Raw genomic sequence first — 9,670 nt, 5'->3', positions numbered from 1 at the left:
TGTGTGTGTGTGTGTGTGTGTGTGTGTGTGTGTGTATGTGTGTGTTTGTCTTTTGAGGCAGGTCTCCCTGTAGCCCCAACTGGCCTGGAACTCACTATGTAGGCCAGGCTGACCTTGAACTCACAGAGATCCATCAGCCTCTATCTCCCCAGTGTTGGGAGTAAAGGCATGCACCACCATACCTGGCCACAAACATTCTGTTTTGAAGATTTATTTTTTAATTATGTATCTGTGTGTGGATATGTGCGCATAAGTACAGGTGCCCTCAGAGGCCAGGGGTGTCAAATCCCCTGGAGCTGCATTATAGAAATTGGTGAGCCACTTGTGGGTTCCGGGAGCTGAACTTGAGTCCTTTGCAAGAGCAGTATGTGCTTTTAGTCAATGAGCCGTATTATGAACATTTTAAGCCAGAGCGGTCTGCATCCCTATTCCCTATTGGCAATTTGGGTAACCCCTTCAGAGTATGGCGTGATAAGAATAGGAGGTAGGAATTGGCTAGGTAGTTAGGGTAAAAAGACCCCAAAGAAAAGTAGCCAGTTTCTTGGTTAAAAGTCAAAATGTCCTTGGGACTGTTAGCAACATACTCTGTTCCAAAGGCCAAAAATGTCAAAAGTATTTGGGAGCTTTTATCTAATCCTTAAAAAATTTTAGGGTTACCTCTTCAGGGGGGATTTAGAGTACCCCAAAGCCCCATTAAAAATAAATAAATGAAAGAAAAAAAAGAAAAAGAAAAAAGTGATGGGGAGATATGGGAGGTGTTGGAAGGGAGGGAGTGGGCATGGATTTGATCAAAACACCTTATATGCATGTATGAAATTCTCAGTAAAGTTTTTGTAAAAGTTAAAAAAAAACACAAATGAAAAAAATTAGAGTGGTAGGTAGTAGGGAGGTACAGTCAGGAAGGAATTAATTCTGCTTCAAGGTAGGGAGAAGGATCCTTCTGGAAAGACTCTAAAGCTAGTGTCAAAGTTAGACACAGTGATACACACCTGTAATCCCAGCATTTAGGAGGCTTAGGGCAGGAGGATCAGTGGAGGCCAGAAGTTTGAGACTAGCCTGAGCAACATAGTTAGACTGTACCTCAAAAAAATAAAATAAAATGTTAAACCTAGCATCAAAGAACTGGAGATGGTTGATGGAGTCCTTAGGGAAGGAACAAGACTGAAGTTGTGGGAAGGAGGGTGAGAACATTGCTCCAGGCAGAATGGTGAGTGTGGGCAAAGGCTAGGAAATGCAGCCAGAGCTGGAACCGCTCTAGAACTATAACAGCAGATGAGGCTGTGTCTCTAGAAGTCTGATACACAAAGCTAAAGTTTGGGAATTTTCTCCCATGGCTCACTATGGACAGTCATTCAGAAAAATGAGTGTTTTTACAAATGCACTCTGAGCATGGCTGGGAAAACACTGAAGGATGGAAAGAATGGGTGGAGCAAGGACGATAGAGGAACTACAAGAATCCGTCAGATGGCAAAAGCAGTACTGGAGAGAGTGGACAGAGTTAAGGGACCTTTCAGGGTCCATTAAATGGCAATTTGAATGTAGAAGGTGAGGGAGAGGGAGGACTCAAATATTTTGACTATGAGGAAATCTCTGGGAAGGCGGTGAAAAGAGACAGCCTCAGAAACAGAGCTTCAGGGATGTAAGAAATGAGTTTGGTGAAAGAAAGCAGAGACAGGTTGGGAGCGCTTAAGCCTGGAAGGGAGGGCTGAGATGGAGAGAGAGTCTGATGGTTGGGAGGGGACAGGGAACAGGAAGGAGAAAGGTGGGGACGGGCATGCTGCCAAAGCTAAATGAGAGTGGTTTTGTCTTGTTTCCTAAGATGGATGGGGAAGCCTGGGTATATTTGGTTTTGATGGGGTTATAGAAACAGAAGGAAAAAGCTGATGAAAAATGAGGGAGTTTCTGTGGTCACCAGAGAAAGCAAACAGCTACAGCAGATGTTACAGTTCTAGTCTTAGGCTAACCACCAGCAGGTACTCTGATTCTTAGAGGTGGTGGTGGTGAGCTGAAGCCCAGGAAAAAAACTGGAAGAAGGAAAAGAGAAATTTCTGAGTAGGCAGAGAACAGCCAGAAACAAAATGGAATTGGTGTGTGTCTGAGATGAGAATTAGTAGAGAATACAAGAAAGGGAGGGTATAGATCAGGTGGGTGTCAGAAAACATGAATTAGGGTTGGGCACATGTTTAGCATGGTGATGAGTACTGGCTGTTCTGGCCACTCAATATTCATATAGACTTCATAGGGAAAGAATGCCTTGACTTTGTTTTGAAAGTACTTTTATTCAATAGTTGGCTCAGGTACTTCGGAATTTATCTGTTTGCACTGAGCTCTATTATGGGGGTAGGCTAGTTGGTCTGATCCTGATGCTGTGTTTCATCTTCTGAGCATACTTATTGGTACATGTGCATGCACCTAGCTCAAGGTATATCCAGGAGAGATTAATTCTAGGATTTTTATTTTCATTGACCTAATTAGGAAGATGAGCCTTTCGTTTATGCTGAACTTGAATTAGATGCAAACTGGAGTTGTGGTAGATATTTTATAACTAGAGTGGGGAGTCTATCAGAGAATGCAGAAAACATAGTGGAACGCACAATTAATACACACACAAAGAAGCTAGGTCTTCATGACATAGCTGAGCCCCATGTGTGAAGTCAGTCTTGGCCCAGGATTTTCAGTTCGGTGACTATTAGACCAATTTTCTTCTTATCAAGGTATTCAGATGAGCTTTTCTTAGTTGCTGTAGAGTTTCAATTAATAAAGCTATAGAAACACAAACAGGTATATGATGAAGGGAGGAACTTTAGTAGAGGAACAGAAGAGGAGCAGAAACCAGGAGATTGAGTCCATACAGAGAAGATTGATAGGAATAAAAATGAACTGATTACTTGGTCAGAGCTAGCCAGGTATTTAACATCCATGAAAGGATATTGCTGTGGCTTTGATCTTAAATGTTTCCCAAAGGTCCATGAGTTTACTACTGGTCTATAGAACTATTGGAAGGTGGCAGATCCTTAAAATTCAGGGCTTAGTAGAAGGTTTTAGGTAACTGGAGGAGCTCCTTTAAGGGACTATGGCACTCTGCTCTCTTGTGCTTTGCTTTCTGGATACTGTGAAGTAAGCAGCTTGCTTCACTACACTTTTCCTGCTATGATGCACCATCTCATCACAGGTCCAAAGGTAATGGACCCAAGTAACCATGAGCAACAACCTCTGAAGCCACAAGTTAAAACAAACTTCTAGGTCTTATAAGTTGAATTATTGAAGGTATTAGTTTCAACAATGGAATACTGACACACATTGCTACCTTTGGACTATAGTATATTTCTTTCCTAGGCATAAGCCTAGGAATTAAAGTTATCCTGAGGATTCAATTTTTTTTCCTCTCATGTGTACAAAAAGAATAAGGGTGTGACAATAATCACACTCTGAAACATTAATAGATGCCTCCTCATTCATTAATTCATGGTTTCATTCATTTGCTCACTGAACATTTCTTAGCATCTATAAAACAACTTGTTCAGAATCAGAAGATGGAAAATGTATCATTTTGTCCCTTGGGGCACTATATTGGGACAGGGTTTCAGTCAGATGTGTTTAGTTCCTGGCAGTTTGCAGACTGGGCCAACCGCATGAATCTGAGCTCAAAGAAAGCCACAGAGAGACTACCACACAGAAAGAGCAAGTAGGCAAACTTGTGCACCTCACAGGTGCCTGAAAGGATGGCTGCTTGACTTTGATGGTCTAGGTGAGCTTTGTTGTCTTTTGGAGTCATGGTCTCACATTGGAGAAGAGGAGCCAGATGAATGTGTTTTTCCGTGTTTTCCTGTTCTGTTTCTCTTAATGTGAATGGACACTTGCCTATTAATGGTGTTACCCTCTGGTTATTGTAGGATGCTGTTTATTTAGGTTTGTCTTTCTCTGACTGACTGCCTCACTAGGGGTTCCTTATTAGTAGTACACTGCCTGTGCTGTGTACATAGCTGAGTAGGCCCAGTCTATATGCCTCTCACAGCAATGCATCTAAGCAGCTGCAATGTATATTGATGCACTGAAGCAGCAATTTTTGTCTTTAAAATAAATACCAACTTGTATTTCTCCCTTTGCAAATGATCCTGTCCAAATGATCAAAAGCCAGATAAGGTCCTGAAACAGATTCCCTTTTACCATTTGCAATGTAAAAACCTCCTTGATTCCCACCGAAGCCTCCCTTTTCATTAATGGAAGCATGACTCTTATCTTGATGTATGTGGAGCTGGTGCTTCCTCAGTTCTGACAACAAGAAAAGTGAGCAACAGGGAATAATGGGGTCCTGAAAAATCTCAACTCCCGATACCAAGATGATTTCTCCTTTTTCAAGCCAAGTCACCCATGAGTCATGTTTGAGAAACGAAGAGCATGGGAGATATCTGTTAAGTTGACAATCTGCAAAGTTCTTTTCTTTTAAGTCAGTCTGTGATAGTTGAATCACTGACCAGTCTTGAACACTCCTCTATATACAGTGATGATTAGAATGGAGAAGACAGTATTTTTTTTCCTTTTTAGAAGCTTCTAAATGAAACTGGACAAAACCAACTAGAAAATAATTCATAGACTCAGAGCTGCCACAGTCTTAGAAGCTCTCCATTCAGATGCAGCATTTTCCTGGGACACATTTTTAAGGTGTACACTGGTGCCATTCTCTTGTTCTCCATATGCTTTGAAGTGAGGAAAAAGCAAGAACATGTTCTATTCCACTTCTGAGAGAAATCTTGCAAATCTAAGGTGTTTAGTGGAGCAATCCAGTGGTTGTCAAGTTCTGACTGGTGCTGCAATGAACTAACACGGAAGCCTACCAATAGGTATACTAGAACAGAGATCTGCAGCCATACCACACCTCTGGGTTACTGTGAAGCTAAAGCTACTTGAATTTTTCCTCATGACTTCCACCATGATTATAAACCAATGACTATGGAACGTATTACTAAGAACTGTTTGGCTAGATCTTCAAGCCAGACTTACTGTCTTTAGTGAGTTTGGAACAGGCTAGGGCCACAGAAAGGAGAAGGACGAGCCGAGAGGCTCTGTCATAATTTGCAATGAGAAATTATCTCGATAACCAACCTGACTATGATAAGGCAACTAAAGCTGTTACAGGGTTTGGTGCTTATAGAGACCCACTGGCAGGATGAGGACATGGGTTTTAACATAGGCACCTTTCTCATTGGCAAGATTTGTGACACCTCACCTCATGGCAACCTGTAGCATGTTGCCCTGACCCAAAGTCTTAGACATCTTGGCCTATATTACTTTCCATGTCAACTGGTAGGTGGAAACTATCAAGAAGGGAATACTCTTATTTGCTCCTGAAACTTCAAACTCACTACACTGAGAGACAGTGACCCAAGCCACCTTATCTTGGGCAGCCTGGGTTTATTTCTCTGGGCAGTTCATTGCTAACTTTCACGGTCAGGAGACGATCATGGTCTCCATTTCTTTATTTCACTCACTTGATGGGTTTTATTTCATTCATCAGCCAAGGAAAATGGCAGTTCTCAGCTCTGACTATATAGAAATCCACTGAGAAAGCCCTCCATAAGGCTTATCATCACCAAAGCAAGATGATAGCATGTGACCTGTACCAAGCTACTGTCACCTTGACCATGATGTCCAAAATGACTGTTTTCATCTCTGTCTTACTTGATGGATGTGGCTGCCATACTGCACCTCCTTCCTTGGGCAGCCAGGAAGCAGGGAGGTAGTGAAGTACCTAGGCAAAGAAACTTCTAGACAGACTCTCCTCTGTTCCTTTTGCTTTTTAGAATCAAGTCTGGAGAGAAAAGTGTTGTCAACTAAAAAGTAAATAATAATTTCCCCAGAGTTTGGAGCTGGGTGGGGGGGAAGATACCCCCTTACCACTTCTTTGCCAATTTTCTGATGTTCATTCCATATTACTTACTTTTGCTTTCTGTTTTCCTGTTCTACTCCCATCCTCTGATTTCTGTTTTGTGTAATAATTTTGCTGCTTTTGAAAAGATAATATTGTTCTATGAACCAAAAACAAACAAAAAGAAACAGAACTAAAGTAGTTAGACTTCCCTCTTTTGCTTTTATTCAATGGACTTTCATTATGCATGACATACAGGCCAGGTGCTGTGGTAGGGAGGGACACATACACACACACACACACACACACACACACACACACACACACACACCAGTAGCAGTCTTTTTCTTCTTTATGTGGGCATTGAGCTAGCTGGGAGCTAATGACGGGTAGCCCCCATTTGAATGGCAAGGATGGAGGCTTTGTGCAACTGGTAGAAGTGGCCACCTAGGACCCCAAGGCTGGAAAGATAGTGTATTGGGATCCTTTTCTTTGGTGGTGTAGACTTTTCAAAGCCTCTTTGGGAGTATTGAAAATCCCAGCTTAAGGAAAACTGCTTTCATCCACACATAAGCATGGACATCCATGTCAATTTTGCTGTTTATTGGAAAAAAATGATTTTCAGTTGAAGGGTTTTATTTATTTTTACTTTTTATGTGTTTGAGTGTATAGCTTGCATGTATGTAAGTGCACCCATGTCATGTAATGCCCAATGGAAGTCAGGAGAGGGCATTGGATGCCCTGAAACTGGTGTTAGTGACAGTTATTAGCTGCCTTGTGGATGCTGGGAACCAAGCCCGGGTCTTCTGCCATAGCAGCCAGTACTCTTAACCCCTGAGCCATCTCTCCAGCTCCAGTTGCGGGTTTTCTAAAAAAGGATTTATTTTATCTGTAGGTGTATATGCTTGAGTGAATGTGTGTCCAAGTCAGTCAGGACAGGGCCTTAGATCTCCTGAACCTGGGGCTACAGGGAGTTGTGAGCCACCTGATGTGAGTGCTGGGAACTGAACATGGGTCCTTTGAAAGAGCATCAAGTGTTCTTAGTTGCTGAGTCATCTCTCCAGACCCCACAGTTGAGGGGTTTTGACTATTAAATTTATCATCCTTTCCCTCTCTCCCTCCTGTGTTCAGGACACTTGGCTGGAGGCATTTTTGGTTGTCATAAGTAGGGGATGGGGGTCAAGGAAAGGTGGTTGTCACTGGTGTTTAGTGGCTAGGAATCCGGGATGCTGCTAAATATCCCTCAACACACAGACGGCCTCCGACAAGCAAGAATGATCAGGCCCGGAATGTCAACAGGCAGAGGTTGAGAAACCCTGTTCTGAAGGAAAAGACCTTTGACCCTGTCCTAATTGTGCAACGATAGTCACAACACACATTTGTCAAGCACTTACTGCGTGCCAGACCCTGTTCTTAGGCTTTCACATGCCTCATCTCTCTCTCTCTCTCTCTCTTTTTTTTTTTGTTTTTGGTCTCCTAACAGATTTGAAGGTAGCCCTGGAAGCATCCGGTTTCTCAGACAAGGTGACCCAGAGAGAGGAAGTGGCTTGCTAAAGTCTCAGTGCTAGAAGGCAGCCTTACTGGGAACTGAGCCTCAGCAGTCCAAGGCCAAGTATATAAGCACTTAGCTGTCTTCACCCCCCCCCCCCCCCCCCCCCGCCGCCGAACAACAAAGCCACTTAAAGCCCATTGTTTGCAACTGGGAAGAATAATTTCAGAAACCCAGAAATAGGAGGAGAGGCAGAGGCAATCTGAACAATCTGTCTTTGTAATGTGAATACTGGAAGCCTCTTTATATGCTTGACTGAGGAGGGTGGCTACTGATGAACATAAATGAAGAGGTGCACCTGACCAGACAGGACCTTATTAATGACAGGGCACTCAGTTAGGCATGCCTCATGCATTTTAGAGCACACACACCCACCTCGCTGATCTCCCTGCAGTGAGATGTCAGTAGGCATCGGCCAAACTTAGCACCCTTTGAACTACCACAGTGCAAACTTGTTGGCAAAGGCTCCCCGTGGAAATCATAAGCAGATTCTAAATTACCATTATCATTAATCGGGGTTGACATTTAACTGCCCCTTTCTAAGTACTGTTCAATCATTGTCCCTTCTCATTCCTTTCTCAGAGATTCCCACAGGCCTCCTTAGTGTGAAGAGTACCTGAGCCTGCCCCAGTGTGTGGTCCCCAGTGAACAATGGAAGCAAAGTAATCCCTGACAGAGAGCCAACAGGACTGGGACCTTCGACATAAAGCAGATACAGGCAACATGAGAGATGGCCTCAGGGAGCAGCTCAAACCAGAGAAGAGGGCAGAGAGAAACCAGGCATTGAGGGCAGGGAGGGGGCCAGGAAAGTCACTAATCTGGCAGTGAGGGTACACAATAGAGTAAGGGGGGCAGCTGTGTTCAAACTTATCCAAAGTTGTCATTTTAATGGATCCAAAGAGAGCAGCAGGTGGTCTCCTCATTTAGTTGTATAGGAGAGAATTATTTTTAATTCTATTTTAAAAAATTTTATGTGTATGCATGTATTGCCTGCATGTAGGTAAATGCACCTGTGTCGTGCAATGCCCGCAAAAGTCAGAAGAGGCTGTCAGATCTCCTGGGACTGGAGTTACAGACAGTTGTTAGCTGCCATGTGGGTGCTGGGATTCAAACTCGGGTCTTCTGCAAGAACAACCAGTATTCTTAACCACTGAGCCCTCTTTCCAGCCCTCAAGGAGAGAAGAATTTTAAATATTCTATTTATTATTTATTTTTTAAGTGCCTAAGTGTATTGCCTGCATGTATGTAAGTGTACCTGTGTCATGCAATGCCCGCAGAGGTCAGAAGAGAGCGTTGGATCCCCCGGGAACTGGAGTGATGTACGGTTGTTAGTCACCATGTGAGTGCTGGGAATCGAACCTGGGTCCTCTGCAAGAGCAGCCAGTGCTCTTAACCACTGAGCCGTCTTTCCAGCCCCAGAGAGAAGAATTTTAAAAAGGCCTTTCATTCAGGAAATCTATTTAAAACTTAGATATCTAGAAGAAATATATTAATTTTACTTCAGGTTTCATTCCCTCTCACACTGTTCATGGGATTTAAGAAACACAGTGAGTCTGTGTATCTTTAACCTGTCCATTCATGCATACATTCATTCTGCAAATGTTTAGTGCAATCCCATTAGGTACCAAGTACTGCTCAGGGGATGAGGGTTACATACAACAGTAGTCAAAATAGATGTGGATACACTCGTGGAGCTTGCACTGTAGAGTCAGAGACAGACAAAAAGTCACTAAGTATAATAGATAAGTAATGAAATACAATCAGCAGAATTAAAGTCAAACTACGGAATAAGAGAAGATATTTACAAGTCACTCTCTGATCAGGGGTTAATATCCAAAATGTACAAAGAGCTCCTACAACTAAATAGCAACAAAAACCCAATTTAGCAATGGGCAAACAGGCATCTTTCCAAAGAAAATATATAGTTGGACAATGAGCAGATGAAAAGATGCTTAGCTGCTGGGCATGGTGGCTCTCGCCTTTAATCCCAGCACTCAGGAGGTGGCACTCGGCACTCGGCAGGTGGATCTCTGGGAGTTCAAGGCCAGCCTGGTCTACATAGTGAGTTCCAGGGCAGCTGGGGCTACACGGAGTTGTTAAAAAAAAAAAAAAAAAAAAAAAAAAAAAAGAAAAGAAAAGAAAAGTTGCTTAGCAGTATTAATCATTAGGGAAATGTAAGTCAAAGCCACCAATGAAATACTGTCTCATACCGTGGCTACTATAAAATAAAAGGCAGATGTTGGCAAGAATATGCA

The sequence above is a fragment of the Nannospalax galili genome, unplaced genomic scaffold (assembly GCF_000622305.1).
Source record: "Nannospalax galili isolate Female #2095 unplaced genomic scaffold, S.galili_v1.0 scaffold183, whole genome shotgun sequence".
In the NCBI taxonomy this organism is placed as follows: Eukaryota; Metazoa; Chordata; class Mammalia; order Rodentia; family Spalacidae; genus Nannospalax; species Nannospalax galili.
The sequence above is the reverse complement of the archived record's forward strand: the minus strand, read 5'-3'. Positions refer to the sequence as shown.